General features: G+C 35.3%; 1 long non-coding RNA gene across 1 annotated transcript in view; it reads left to right on the forward strand.

Moving 5' to 3' along the window:
* LOC306664648 overlaps positions 1-15108 on the forward strand; it is a 33202-nt gene extending 18094 nt beyond the window's left edge. The window contains exon 3 of the long non-coding RNA XR_013764769.1: positions 14643-15108. This is a non-coding gene — a long non-coding RNA (uncharacterized lncRNA). The remainder of the gene's footprint in view (positions 1-14642) is intronic.
* Positions 15109-15688: the final 580 nt, after the last annotated feature.

Below are 15688 nucleotides of genomic sequence, written 5' to 3' on the forward strand. Positions count from 1 at the left end.
TATGGCAATGCTATGATGCGCCTTGCAAAACATAGACTAAAAAATCTATATTAAAGAGATAGAGAACCACCAAGTATCAAGTCAGTGGTTTAAAGAAAATACATTTAAGTAAATAGTCAACAAAAGCTGAACCATATCTAGACCACATCAAAACTTTACTTATAAGTTATTATCTATTAATAAATTAACCCCTCAAGCAATTTCGGAAGACAGGTTTTTTTTTGTTTTGTTTTGTTTTGGTTTTTTTGTTGTTTTTTTATGAAATGCGTAGTGAGATGTTAGGTTCCAAAAGTACTGAAGGTATTTTCAATTGTCACCCTCAACAGTTTGATTAAGCATATCTTTCATTTTCTGTTCCTTCCTCGTAACTTCATTAAGTATGTGCTTTTGAGTGATATGATGCCATGGTGCAAATTGAATGGATTTTCTGTTCACAAATTATTCTAACTCCACCCTAACTATTTCAGTGTATTGTTGAAGATAAAGGGTTCTAGTCCAATGTGTTGTGCATAGGAACTGCTGAGTTCTGGTACCATCATCAGTTGTATAACTTATTCATTAATTTTTGCCTTAGTGCACTGGTTAGGATCTTCAATGTGATATTAGGTAGGGGTAATGAAGAAGAAGACCATACTTTCTTTTTTCTCAGTCATAGGGGAAGAAAATTTAGTCTTCATAATTAAGTGTTATGTTAGTTGTATTTCCGTACATCCTCTTATTGAATTGAATTCCCCATTGTTCCTCATTTGTTAAGAATTTTTGTCATGAGTTAATATTAAACTTTGTCTTCTTCTATCTAAATACAATCATATGGCTTTCTTAGTTTACCAACTTACTAACTTACACTGAATTTGAATGTTGAACCAGTACTGCCTTCTCAGGATAAACTCAATTTTGGTGCCATAACATATTAAATATTACTGAATTTAATATCATAATGTTTTATTGAGGATTTTCACATCTATGTTTATGAGAAATCTCAATCTATGGTTTTATTTTCTTGTAGTATCTCTGGTTTCCTTAAAAGTGTGATGCTGGCTTCATAAAATAAATCAAGAAATATTCACTCCTCTTCCACACACTGGAAGTTTGTATTTTCAATTACCTTGTCAAAAATTAATAAATCTGATATTGCCAAGTATTACAGGGTAATGTAGATCAACAGGAACACATGTACAACTGGTGTGAAAGAGTAAAAGTAAGTTCATTTGATCATTTTAGGAAATATTAGGCATTACCTTATAGAGGAAATAATCATATGCCTTAGAACAACATCAATTCAGTTCCCAGAGAAATTTTGCCTATGTACACCAGAAGACAAATACAACAGAAAACATGTATAAGAATATTCTAAGCAATCAGCATTATTTATAACTGTAAATCAATGAAAACAGAAATATCCTTCAACATCAATATTAAATTTAAAAACATGGATGAGTTATAGAAAAACATGTTGATAAAATAAGAAAATCCAAAAGACTATATAGAATGAGATTTTTTAAAAACTTGACTGTTTAAGGATCTATACATAGAGAAACTACTGTTATTACAAAGTAATGATCTAAAAAACATGCAGTCCAGTATTCAAAGAAAGAGAAAGAGATTGGGATAGGATGTCATCTCTATTCATTCCCATTCTCCCCTGCTTTCCTCTTCTTTCCCATGTATCTCCTGTAGTTAAACAATTCCTTAGTTCCTGATTTAGATTTATGTATTTGTTTTGAACAAATATAATGTAGATTCATGATTTTTTTTTTAGATTTTTTTTACATGGAGAGTAACCTACTGAAAACATTCTTCTGCACTTGTCTTTCTAAATTAAGAGAATTGTGAAGGAAATCAGTCATTTTTTTCATAGATGTACTCTGATTATATTTCTTGGTTATATTATAATTGATTTAATTTATCTTCTATGAAAAGGCAGTAGATTATTCCAAAACATGGAAATTACAAACAATTCTGTAATAAACTTTATGCATGTGCTATTGGTTTTGTGTCATAATTTGCAGGTACAGTGTTTGATTTTTTTTCTTATTGCATACTATAATAATTGAAAAATGCATTCTTTTAAAAAATATTTCAAAGACCCATCAGATTCAAAGTGCAACTACCAGCAAGAAAAGGCTACAAGTCTAGACAAGTGATATGACATCTCTCTTTGAATGAATTTTAATAATTTGTTTGCTGTTTTAATGCAAAAATAATAGAAGATACATTTATAATCAGAAAAGAATAGAATTGTCATTAATTACTTGCTATGGTATCTACTAATAGGTTCGATCTCCTAAATTATATAGTAATATCACCCACCCAGCTCTCTACTCTAAGAAAAGAATTAGATGTTTCACATAGGTGTTTTATCTCTTTATAACTCTCTCCCAAACAATATAAATCTCAGACCAGGTCAACAGCAGGTTCTGGGGCCTGTTTATAAACTGCCCAGATGATTCTGTTACAAATCAAGGTTAAAAAGCTGGTAGATGTTGACAGGCACTTGCTAATTGATTAAATTATTCCTGTTTCAAAACAGCTGGAGATTTGACTAGACATTTAAAGCTAGAAAAAGGTGAAACGTTTCTAGTAGGTAAGGGAGGTTTCAGTTTGTTTTATCCTTGTTGCTGTTTTGTTTTTACTTTAATTTCCTTTTTAGCAATTTCACTTTGATTCCAAATAGGATGACTCTCTTGCATCAGTGGGAGTATTATCCTTCAATAATCTTTGACTCATTTATTACAATGGAGGCTTAGCATTATTATATAAATATATGGTCTGTAGGTCTTTGAGAAACTTTGGTTTGTCTTGACATATACCCAATTTTATAAAACAAAAATGATTTATTTATAGATACCCAACATAAGTGATCAGCTAATTGATAATCATCAACTCCTAATACTTAGCATTTTATTTTTTCCAAATGAGTACTCACATCTCCATCATAAAACATGATTTAAATCATGAATGTATTTAGGGAAAATAATTTCAAATATGGGTGAACATAAAGTACATATTTTATATTTCAGTGGCAACTATGAACCAAATTTATCTAGAGGACATACATTTAGAGAAAAGAGCCACAACATAATTTTAATTTTAGCCCTTATAGATTGTAAAATGTTTTCTGGGCCATTATTTTCACAGTTCATCAGCAGAAGTAGCTTTGCCCTGTTTTCTTTATAAGGAACATTTTATATGCCCTATAAAAATCTTTTATCCCTCCCCTCTTCTTTAAGTTTGATGGTTAGACATTGAATTTTAATGAGCATAAAAATTTACGTGTTCACTTAGATTGTAAGCTTTCATTTGCAAGATCCTGTTTTAGCTTCAGGAAAGCTTTTGTAACACTCTCCAGGAAAATATATTGTTACAGCTTTGACTTTCATTCACCAAACAACTCCATTAATTATCAGCAACCAGACTCTACTTCCTTGCGATGTTTTGTGCACCTGGTTTGCAGACGGGATATAGTAATGGAAGCTGATAAAGCACACACACACACACAGACCTCACTATAGGCTAGAATATTGGCTACTCTCAACTAATTTTATGTGTCTGTGGAAAACAGAGCTTTGGATTTCCATCTGCTGAAGGTACTGCTCACTGTTTCTCTGTGTAGAACGAATGTTGTTCTGCACAAAGGCAGAACAAGAAAGTGAATTTTCAAAAGGTTGATCAAATCATCATTCAGTCGCAGTCTTGCTCAAATAACTATGGATCCATAGATTGAAATGAAAATTTCTGTCTTTAATGCCTTCGGTAATCTGGAGTCCTGTTTTTGAATAATTTTAAAAGACTGAAGTCTCCTTTGGGAAAAAATAAACAAAACTACCTTAATATCCTGCATACTCATCAAATTATCTATTTTAAATGAGTCTTAAAATTTCTTTTCTTTATGTTGCATGAGCTGCATGTCTGTAATATGTACAATAAATATTTGAGGAAAGATGGATATCTTGTTTTTATTATAACTTAGACTCTTCGTGCCCATTTATTTCACCTTAATATGTTCTGCGATGTGCAGGGGAGGTTTTTGACAGGAACTAGTCATATTTGGTTTTTTTTTCCCCTGGAATTTTTCCACTAAATTCTCCAGGTGAAAGTGTCGGTGGTGTTCTTGTAAATGTCCCAAGTCAGGGCTTGTAGAGTATGAGGAGCAAGTTCTCAGCCAGAGTGTAGACAGGGCACATTTCCCCACTCTGACTCGGGGTTAATACTGGGCAAAGATACAATTGAGACAAAAAGCATAGCATAGTTTCTCAAAGAGCTCCAATACGCTGAGTTAAATTTGATAAATTCACTCCTTTCAGGTTCATATTTTAAACTCCTCATGCCAACTTAAGCATTTTAAATTAAAATGCAACAACTTACAGGAACTCTTGGGCATCTTATGCTCTTTCTGGATCCCATGGATCTCACTTTAGAAAGGTTTAAAACAGGAAAACCATTCCAGGACTACCTTCAAGACCCTGCAGGGTACATCAGAGAAATGCTAGAATCTTTCCATAGTAATGGTCATCTACTATTTGCCCCAATTAATTTTACTCCTCAAAATGTCATAAAGGATAATGAAATGAGGATAAACAGAGCAATTGGTTTTGTGGGTGGTGGAAAGGGGGACACAGTAGAGATGTTTAAACTCAAAGAAAATTGAAAAAAAAATTAAATCCTCTCTTATAGATAGGGCTACTTCATTTTAAAACTAAATAGTTTCACTCTAAAAATATTAATGACTCCATTTTAATTTTTTTCTCCCTAAATAACACACATAAGGTAGAACTATTGTTTGACTCTACAACAAAGTGAGCATTTCCTCTGATATTGATTTCATCATCTAAGGAATAAATGCGATTTTTCTTCCAGAGACTAAACTTTGATAGGAATGTCAAAAGATTTTTTGCTAACTTTATCTTTTCATCTTAGTCCTTGTGGCTTATTCCCAGACCATATTGTGGTTTCCTGCACAAAATTATAGCCTTTAGCATGGCAGTCTCACATTTACTACAGTCCCAAGACAATAAAAAGTCAGCAGCAGGAGAAAATATGTTTTATATGTTCAGTTAACTTTACACAGAACTGGAAAATATTGGCAAGTGGCTCTTTAAACTGTTTCCTTGGTTTCTTTAATATATCTTGAAAATTACCAACCCAAACAGAGATTAGTGATTTCTATGGTTACTGAGAGATATAATAATGATTTCTATTAATGTGAAATTATTAATTTAATAGTATTCAAATGAAAGTTCTACATTTGTGATTTCAAATTTCTCCTCTATTCAATTTTATAGCATTATCTTTTTAAATTTTTAATTTAATTTTTTTCAAATGCAAAATGACAGGAAAGTGATTTTATTTAAAGTATGTAAAAATAGAAACAAATATGCATAGCCAATCCTAATTTCTTTAGCAGTTTGATTGAAGACTTATGTATTTGTTTAGTGTCATCCAGATCAGAGAACTCCCCACTAATGATACAGTATCTATTCTGTGCAGTAGTTATATGTTTCTATGTAACAAGTTAGTTGACTGCTTAAAATGATATAGAGTTATTGTCTCACTTTCTGTGAACCAGGAATTCATGACATGACCTTCAAGGTGACTTCCAGGGCTACAATAATTTCTAAGGTCTTAGTGGGGGCTGGAGGATGTGCTTCAGTACTGTTTGCTCTTATTCCTATTTTCACAAAGTCTCAGTTGTCCCCTGGCAGGAAGCCTCAGGTCCTCATCATATAGACTTCTCCGTAGGGAGACGTCTTCACTATCTTTACAACTTGCCAGCTGGCTTTCTCAAAATCAAATGATTCAAGAAGGAAAAAGGAAGCCACAGTGTCCCTTATTTCCTAGTTCATAAGTCAAATTCAATTATTTCCCCAATATTCTATAGGTTTATAAGTTACCCCATTTAAAAATCATGGGAGGAGACTTTGCCAGAGTTGTATAAGAAGATAAAAATCATTGACATGAGTTACAAAAATCTAGTCTGAGGGTGAAGACAAAACATAATGACAGAACTACTGCTAATAGCCATGAAAGGCAGTCTGCAAGGTTGTCAACAGTAAGAATTTTAGTGCATGACTAGTTAGCGCAAGTTCCAGTTTTTAAATATTACTGGGAATACTGAACAGAGTTTCTACCCAAAACTACTCATACTAAATGAAGTTCAATTCAAGTGACCAAATTTATATGGGATCCTAAAATATCCACCTTTCTTATACTCAGTTATTTAATTTTTCTTTCAATAATAGATATCTCTTCCTAATTGATGGTTGCATTTTCTGCTTGCTATAAACACTAAGAAGATGTGGAAAAACATACATAAGACAGGTCTCATGAAATTTTGCCACTAGCAATTAAATTAAAATGACACTAATAATAAGTTCCTACCAAATTCTAAACGGACACTGGATGCTATCAGCCTGTGGCTATGTAGTTAAATCGGAAAATTTGTAATCCATAACTGAGTTTATATTAATCTTAATAAAACCTATTAGAAGGCTTGCAATTGGATGTCAGCCTCCATGAGAATATTAATAAGGTAAAAGGAAAATTTTAAAAGGTTCAATTTCTTTAACTATGGGGAAGAACCCCCAGACTGGGTGAAGAGATTTTGGTTTTTAACCTGATGTTGCCCCCAGGGTGCTATAAGATCCATTTATGTTACATTCTCCAAACTTCTTAGGCTATTGTCTTCCCATTTATAAAATATAGAGATTTGGAGATGGGTGATCACTAAGGCTTTAATCTACAAAAATTGATGGGTTATGATATTACTGTTTTAATCTATTAAAATGCAAGGAAACCTAAGTCTGATGCCTTTGAACTCAATTCTAATTTGATACTACAAATTTAGCATATAAAAAGACTCCAAAGAGTACTTTGCTTAAGAAATATCTGCTCATGGACACTAACATAAAAACATTTTAAAATAATAAATATTTAAAAATCAGGTTCAACAAAAGAAATATAAATAACACCTGTTAGAAATGCCATATGTGTATATCACATGTAATAGAAACCATAAAGATGTATTAACAAAAGGCATGTTTGCTGTTCTCAAAGTCCTAATAGGTGATTGAATCATTGGTCTTCATTTTCGACAAGAAGACATCAAAGGAAATATTATGGAGCTTGGGTTGGTTTTGTCTCCTCAGCACTAACTTTCTAGTGGCCCTCTAAGACAGCATCCTCCCAGAATGATATCTTTGGATTAAATTAAATAGTGTCCCCCACCAAACAGAAAAACAAGACTAAGAAACAAGCGAATGGTGAGGTCCAACAATTGTATTACCTTAAGCTCTGCTCTTAGTGACAGATGGCCAGAGAATACACATTCTTAAATTAGAGACAGACATCATATGGAATAGAGGCACAATGGATCTAAGCACAAAAGATGGGAACTGAGCCCAGGAAAATAAAAATAAGACCTAAAAGAGAAGGAGCTGAAGGCAGGAGAAACCACAGCATGGGTAAATAGGGTTGTGAGAAGCAATGAATGTATTATATAGCTTCAGGTGGTAGAAATGTAAAAAAGAAAACAAAGTGTGGGAGAAGATGAAGGAGACTGGAAGGAGGAGAGGAGGGACGGTTGGGAAGCAGGGAGAGAAAAGAGGGGAGGAGGAGAAGGAAAGGGAGAAGAAGTAACCTCTGTTAGAGTTCTCAATTCAGCCATGGCAAGATACTGAGAAGTATCTAACACCACACCAAGAACAAGCAGGAAATTCTTTTATCCACACACAGATATCATGGAAGAGACAAGACAGTGCCTTGGAACAGAACAGAGCTGGCTCAGAGTCAGAAAAAAGGAGTGAAGTTAGAGGTGAATCCAGACTTCTATTGAGGAATGCCAGAAGAACATATTTATGGTTTAGGGGTAAGAGTAGCAGAAAATTGGTAGTGAAGAGGCCAGGGTTAAAGTGTGACACAAAAAGTTAGGCCCAGACAACAACTTCCTCAATAGGACTCCTAAATCTAGGAAATAATACCAGTAATTAATAAATGGGATTGTATCAAATTATAAAGCTTCCGCATGGCAAAGGAAACAACTAAGACTGTTGAGGAGAGAACCTACAGAATGGGAGAGGAACTTTGCCAGCTATTCCCTGGACAAAGGACTAATGTCCAGAAAAAAGAACTCAAAATGCGTAACATCAAAAAACAACCCAATCAATAAATGAAGACTGCAAACAATAATAAATAATGCTGAAGCATTATTGCTTCAATAGCAATAATGAAGAGTAAAAATAATAATAAATAGTAAAAGGATATGGGGAAAAGAGACCCTTTTACTCTGTTAGTGGGATTGTAAATTAGTAGCACATCTAAGGAAATCAATATGGAAATTGCTCTAAAGACTAGTAATGGAACTACCATATGACGCAGGTAAACCACTTTTTGGTATTTATCCTAAAGAATTAAGTCAGCATACTATAGTGATACATGAATACCCATGTTTATAGCAGTACAGACCATAGTAACCAAATTACAAAACCAGCCTAGATGTCCATCAATGAATGAAGGGATAAAGGAAATGTGTTACACATACACTATGGAGTATATTTCTGGGCATTCCTCTTTATGCAACCATAAAGAAGAATGAAATTATGTCATTTGTTAGAAAAAGGATGGAACTTGAGAACATCATTTTAAGTGAAATAAACCAGACTCAGTCAAGGGTCATTATGTTTCTTCTCCTATGTGGAAACTAGAGAGAAAAAAAAAGAAAAGAAAAGAGGGAAAAAGTGGTGGGGAGATCTCATGAAAATAGGGGGAAGACCATTAGGGTAGAGGATGGGGATCAGGAAGAGTGAATAGAAGAGGAAAAAAGAGAGGTACTGGGCCATGGAATTGACCAAATTATGTTATGAGCATGTATGAATATATCACAATAAATTCCACTACTTTGTATAATTATAACACACCAAAAAGAACATCAAGAAAATGTTGTGGAGTCCAAAAGAGCAACAGATATCAGATATGGAGAAAAGAAGGCAGAGCATGGGGCCCAGGAGAGCTTTAAAGATAATACTATTATAGTCTACATTTCCCCAGGTATTAATGATGGAGTTCTGGTACTAAATTTGCATTGGTGGCACAGATCAGCTCATCATGCAATTGCATGTTAATCAAGAAAACATGAATCAAACACTAATGAACCACAAGGAAAGAAAACTGCAGAACTCATAAAATCAAGCTGGTTTTATTGAAATCCTAAATTTCCAAATATGGAATTATATTAGTGTGTATAGTATATTACTGTGCACTCTATGGATATTCACTAAGCTATTCTTTTACTTGTATTTCTTACTTCTCTATGACTTAAAAGTTCTGAGAATAAAAATAATGTGGTGCTACCTTTGGGCATTTATAGTAGGAGGCTAAAGAAATGTAAGTGGGGGTGAACCATGCAGCAATCAAGGATGTGGCTCAAAACATAGAGGTGGAATAAACTGAAGAGTCAAGTGACTCTACAAGTCTGTGGTTCTATTGACCACATTAGAGGAATAGTTTACATAAACAGGGTGCTTTTAATCTTTTGAAGTACTTCTATGTATTTTCCATAATGCATTTAATATCCTTACAAAAGTCCTGTAGTAAGTTGGATAGGTCTAATTATATCTTTTTCTTTAGCTGTAAGGAATACACTCACCGAGGATATATGTCTTGTAAAAGTGACCAAAACATAGCATATAAGTGGTCTGTAGCCTAGTCTGGTGTTTGTCTCTCTAGACCAGTGCTCTTGGATCTTGAATACAAATCACTAGGAATATTGCTGAATTGCGGATGTTAATGCAGTACTTCTGGGATGGGTTCTGAGAATCTGCCTGTCTAACAAGATCCCAGTTTACACCAATGCTGCTGAACTCTGGTCCTAAAACAGACTGCATCTAATTCAATAATCTAATTCAATGGATGCACATGAATTGTGTTTTTATACGTGGATGCAAGAGCCCTGGCCCTGGTGTTTCAGTAGTTCTGGAAAAGGGCACTGACATTTGTAATATTCTTTTAATGACCAGGAACGATTTTGATTCATTATCAAGAGTTAAGAACCTTCGCACATTAAATTGTATAATCCCTGTAAGTACATTTAAAATATTTAGAGATTTTTATTGAAATTATACTGACGAATTCCATCCTAGCACATAATAAGAGAACTGTTTTACAGAGCACCAAAACTGATTTTTGCCAGGCATGGTGGCACATATTTGTAATCCCAGAGCCTTGGAAGGCTTAGGCAGGAGGATTGCAAGTTCAACATCAGTCTCAGCAACTTAGTGAGACCCTTTCTCAAATATAACATTAAAAACAAAAGTACTGGGGATGTAACTCAGAGATAGAGCACTCCCTTGGTTCAATTGCCAGTACCAAAACCAAAAAGAAAGAAATTGATGGGGCTTTTTTATTTCAGATTTCTGTCTCATCTCTTGAATTTTTCCCTCATCTCTTGATCTTAAGACTTTTATTTCTGGAGTTCCTAATGCAAAACTATCATAGCACTCCATAATGTCATAGGATGTCACTTTCACCCATTTTTGTTTAAAATAACATCACTTACAAATTTCAATCCCTTTTTTCTTTGATCTTTAAGATGTCTACGTTTCTTGGAGAATTTATTGTCAGGTGCAGTCTTCATATAAAGGAACATTTTAGAGGTCTATACAGAGATAAGGAGGAAGTGTTCAAGATATAAAAATTGCTTTGAGAATTAAATTTTGGAAGGAGGTAAAAATGAACATCAGAATGACAATTAAAGGGATGGCAACCTTACCGCCAGAGTTAAGCTTCCCAAGAGAGCACATGACAAGGGCTGAGATAACAGCAAGCACTGATAGAACGTGTTAGAGATGATGTGCCATGCTCATCTGGCAGGGGGCTGTAGCAGTTTGAAATACATCAAGTTATCTACCAGATTTTCCACTTACTGATACGCAGGTTAAGAACAGTCTCAGGATGTCCACAACTTTCTTTTCTTTTTAAAGATAACCTTGACTTTTCGTCAAGGCTACATGTCCCTGTAGCCCATGGTTGCTACAGGGTGCAGAATTTTGGAAGACCAATGCAAAAAATTGTGAGTTCTTCCCCACCTAACAGCCCCATCCAGTCTCAACTTTTTCAGTTCACTACCTTTAGTATTCATGGGACAATGTCCCCAAAGCAGAGCTGCTTTCTCAGTTTACAATGTTCTTAATGCCACAGTAACATTTTCACAGCACACCCCAGTCAAAAAGAAATACCTACCAGTGCCACTAATTAAGTAAAGCTAGTTACTTGTAAGTCTATGGCCTCAAAATTTAGTGCCTGTTGAGCATAACGAAATTTCTTAACAGCTGTGGCAACTCTGCTGCCTTCCTTTCTTGTTCCTCAATGATGTTCATGCATTTCCTGCTTTTTATAATAGAAAACCTAGCTGTGTAAAGATATGATGGGATTAAATGCAACACAGAAATACAATGTTAAAACTGTTTGTAGTTCATTTAGCATCTGAAAGACATCATTTTGTTTTCCTTAAAATTTTAATATTCCATTGTATATATATGTATATGCACCACAGTTTCTTTATGCATTCATCAATTGAAGGACATCTAGGTGTTAGGGTTAGGGTTAGGGTTAGGGTTAGGGTTAGGGTTAGGGACAGGGACAAAAATGGAGGAAGGAAGGACTGTATAGAGGGAAAAGAGGGGTGGGAGGGGTGGGGGGAAGGGAAAAAATAACAGAATGAATCAAACAACATTATCCTATGTAAATTTATGATTACACAAATGGTATGCCTTTACTCCATGTACAAACAGAGAAACAACATGTATCCCATTTGTTTACAATGAAAAGAAAGAAAAAAATTTTTAAATATTTGGTTATGTTCCTATACACCTGCTATGGTACCCCATGATGCCTCAATACCAATTTGGCAACTATGCACTAATATCCAAATTAGAAGCCCAAGACCCAGACTCCTGGGCCTTGCTGTGGTACCTTTTAGTCATATCTTATTGAGGAAAGTCTTAGTTATTCTGACATTCAATTTCCACATTTTAAAAATAGAGATGATTATTTTTACCTTCAAAGAGGCAACATATTACTTTACAAGCAGCAATGAAATGTATAGAAGGTCCTCTTAAAGTATATGGGTCTAGTGTAGTGAATTTTAACATTTTGTCTTTTGACATATAAAATTCCTCTTCAGGTGAAACATCACTAGGAGACAAAATACATGACATTAAACCAAAGATATTCTAGTTGAAAAAGACAAGCTGGTCATTATCCTTGGATTCTTCTCTACCCATGTCGTTCTCTGCTCTGTTTTCCAAGGGGCATAGACTACCACTGTGTTTCTCAGGCTGTCTTGAAAATTGGCTTCCCCCAGGGCTCCTCTTGTGGGTTACTTACTATAAAGGAAATCCTGGGTGTTTTGCCCACTCTGCCTTCCAGGTGCATCTTCAGTAGTCCAGGTTTCTGTCCCCCAGCTCCTTCTAAAAGCTTTCGATTTCCATCATGTGACCTCTAACCCTATAGGTCATGGTGACTTCCTGTTGTTTATCTTGAGATAGTTTCAACTTTTCCAGGTTGCTCTTTCAAGCTTTTCTAACCTGAAGATAATTTTCTACATTTAATTCCCTACACTATATTTCTTCTGTTGCTTCTATGTTCTTGACTGGACCCTGACTGGATAACCTTCAACCCTGTCTCTGGGGCTCATTTTTCTTGGCATGAGTTTCCTTAGGTGCACCTGAAAAACCAGTAAAGGACATTCCCCACTCTGTCACTGAAGAGTAGCATGATATTGGGCAAATAATCTCTGAAACCCATTTTCCTTCCTTCCATAGAGTCGGATTCACCTTTATTTATCATGATAAATGAAAACATTTTGAACGATTTAAAGTATCACATTGATCTTTCATTTCTATCTCAAGCTTTTGTGTCTCTGGATGAAGCAGACAGTAGATATAGAAATAGACATACGTATATGCTTCCCAGAGTTGTAAAAAATATGCCTCCTCTATCCCCCATAACCTAGCCTATCCTAAAAGACAGGAAATGCCATAGTTTCTTTTAACCAATAAGATTAAATGAGGATTAATGGGCTTCTATCCATTGTAGCAAAGTTATAACAGATCTTGGTTATAACTGTTAATTCATGTTGTTTCTGAACAGATCTTGATGTTTATGCTAAGCAACCCGCACTGGTATTGTACTCATTCCTTCTTGTGTTGTGGTTTCGGCATTTCCACAGTGGTTTCAGGCAGTCCTAATCTAAATTTTAGGTTCATGTACTCAGAGATAATTACCTTTGGTTGCAAGGAGGATGCATACATACAACAGAAGATGGAATTAGACAATTATGGTTTGACAATTGCTACTCCAAATAGAAAAGTTGAAATGTATATGTTTGTAAATTATTGTGGCCTAGTGTGTATATTTTAGGTTTTGTTTTTTTCTCAGTTAAAACAAAATTAGGTTTCACTTTCTGAGTTGCTGTAAAATCAACTGTGTCTAGTGAAAAGAAGACATTTATGTCAATGTTACCACGACACATAGTCTGACACAAGATGGAGTATTGATTAAGCAAATTGTCACATTATGGATACTGCTGTGATTACTCCTTTATTTATTAGCCTGACCTATTGAGTATTACACATTTTGGAGGGAAGTAGGATTGAATCATTTTCATCATGCATTCCCAGTGTTGACACAAGGTGTGGCAGATGGGAGGTTTTCAAACACATGATATGAATTAATGGATAAGTTTAAGGCTGGACCCAAGCCAACTGATGCCCTCAGCACAGTTCAAAAATGGTACCCTCTGAGACCTTCCATTGCTTAATATAAAGAACTTAAGGATCATTTATGGTCAGCTATAGTCAGTGAGTTTTCTTGGAAAAAACACTTTCAAGTCATGAGAAAAGAAAAAAGAGAGTGATATCTGACAACACTTTTAAACCAAACTTTTAAATTGGGTCATTCAAAGCCAAGAATATATTTAATAATGCAAACCAAAACATGGCAGATAAAGACAATACCAAAAAATTAGACTCAAGTCAAGGGACATAGCACAAGGCTCACGAGTATGATGGCAGGATTCAGGGGACCTCATCCCTAGCACCCCTTCCCTTGGTGTACCCACTTTTCTTGCTTAATGGTTGGTTGGGGGCTGAATAAAGGGTGAAAATGCAGAGCTGACTGATATTAGAGAATGTTGCCTTTCTGTGTTGTCCTTCTGCTTTTCCTAAAATACTGTCAGCCTCCGTTCCCAGAGCCATGTCAGGACCCTTCTTGCTCACATGTCAACCTTGGTCGACCTTCTTTTCCTAATTCTATGACCTCACACCTGACCTGAGTTCTTCCTGTTCTAGCATTTTGCACTCCCAGACTCAAGATTTTTCCTCTCAAAATTCATCTTCTGCAGACATCTATTCAGTCATTTTCATTGGCTAATGTGTATAGCACTTGTTGAAAAATGTGATGAACTTGTGATATAAAGGAAAGGACTTCCTTCTTTTGAACACAGCTACTGTCTGATTTGGTGGCTAATGTACAGATCCCTGATACTTACAAAGTCTCCATCCCTTCACATTTTATTAACAGTCAAGAGTGGATCTTTCTGAGTTTCAAGATGGTGGACTAGAGGGTGACTGCATTCCATGTCGTTCCAGGACTCAGGATTCAAGAAGAGGAGATACTGAGAGACTCAGGACCAACTCAGAGCAGCCGGGTGAGTCTTCACAGCTCGGTGAGGCTTCCCCGCATGGGTGGTAGAACCAGACACTCAGGCCCAGACCAGCCAGGATCCAGTCCACAGTCTAGTGTCCCTTCAGCTGACCATCAGTCAACACATGGAGGTGCCTCTGCCCACTAGCAGGGAATATACTCCACTTGTAGGCCACCACTCCTAGAGGGGCAGTTCCTTTATGATTCACTGCATTATCAAGTTCCTCCAAGACTTCAGGCTATTGGGATGCTATAGTCAACAGGGAGAAACCTACTGGGATGCTATAAGTCAATAGGGGGAAACTGCAATATCTCAGAGTTTCATTACTAGTGGGGAAGATACTTGAGCAATATGAGAAAACAAGGGAAGAAAATGTCCCAAACAAACCTAGATACTACATCAATAAAATCCAATGAGAGTATGGAAGAAGAAATGTCAGAAAGGGAGTTCAGAATGTACATATTAAAATGATCAGAGAAGCAAAAAATGAGATAAGAGAGCAAATGCAAGCATTAAATGATCGCACCAATCAAAGGTTAAAAGAGCAAATGCAGGAAGCAAAAGATCATTTCAACAGAGAAATAGAGATTCTGAAAAAAAAAAAAAAGAAATCCTTGAAATGAAGGAAACAATAAACCAAATTTAAAAACTCCATAGAAAGCATAACAAATAGGATAGCAAACCTGGAAGACACAACCTCAGACATTGAAGACAAAATATTTAACCTTGAAAATAAAGTTGAACAAACAGAGAAGATGGTAAGAAATCATGAACAGAATCTCCAAGAATTATGGGATATCATGAAAAGGCCAAATTTAAGAATTATTGGGATTGAGGAAGGCACAGAGAAGCAAACCAAAGGAATGAACAATCTATTCAATGAAATAATATCAGAAAATTATCTGATATTTTCTGAAGAATGAAATCTGAAGAATGAAATGGAAAATCAAGTACAAGAGGCTTATAGGACTCCAAATATACAAAATTACA

Source organism: Sciurus vulgaris (assembly GCF_902686455.1).
Source record: "Sciurus vulgaris genome assembly, chromosome: 6".
NCBI classification, from domain to species: domain Eukaryota; kingdom Metazoa; phylum Chordata; class Mammalia; order Rodentia; family Sciuridae; genus Sciurus; species Sciurus vulgaris.